This window comes from Hylobates moloch, unplaced genomic scaffold (genome assembly GCF_009828535.3).
Source record: "Hylobates moloch isolate HMO894 unplaced genomic scaffold, HMol_V3 SCAFFOLD_6, whole genome shotgun sequence".
Classification (NCBI taxonomy): Eukaryota; Metazoa; Chordata; class Mammalia; order Primates; family Hylobatidae; genus Hylobates; species Hylobates moloch.
The window spans coordinates 80,412,688-80,413,209 of NW_026652281.1; the positions used below are offsets into that span (position 1 = coordinate 80,412,688).

Sequence of the window (522 nt, forward strand, 5' to 3'; positions counted from 1 at the left end):
CCAAGCTGACAGGACCCACCAGCTGCCCTCCCTCTTCCACTCCAGCCCCAAAGGCCACCATCCCTTTGCCAGCCCTGGCAGCCTTGGCAAGCCCCAAGTCAGCGGCTTCCAGCCCCAGGAGAACCAGCTCCGAGATGGGAAGCTCCTGCCCTGAGCCCCGGGCTCCTAGCACCTTGTGTTCTTTGTGACATGGGACACAAGCCACCTGAGGCCAGGATCCCTGTCTGCTGCCCTCTGGGTTGCCCTCAGTCCTCTCAACAAAGAGTCATTGAAAGGCAGCAGACCCTCCAGCTATGGCCCCACTAGGAAAGGAGTCAGCGCCCCTACCTCTCCTCGCCTATTCCCTGCCTTGGGTCTCCAGCCACTGAAAAAAGAGCTCTGTAGCAGCAGGGACTGGGCCAAGACTTCTTGACGCCAGAGTGAAGGATGATAGGAGTGGCTGAGAGTCCACGGCCCAGAGGCTCCTGCGGTCTAGGCTGGGGGAAGGGGGTGCCTGTCCTGGCCTGGGGGTCTCTGAGCAGC

At 61.7% G+C, this 522-nt stretch overlaps 1 protein-coding gene across 5 annotated transcripts in view; it reads left to right on the forward strand.

Moving 5' to 3' along the window:
- Positions 1–522, forward strand: part of SGF29 (SAGA complex associated factor 29) — a 77,208-nt gene that overhangs the window by 70,347 nt on the left and 6,339 nt on the right. The gene's annotated exons all lie outside the window — the stretch shown is intronic.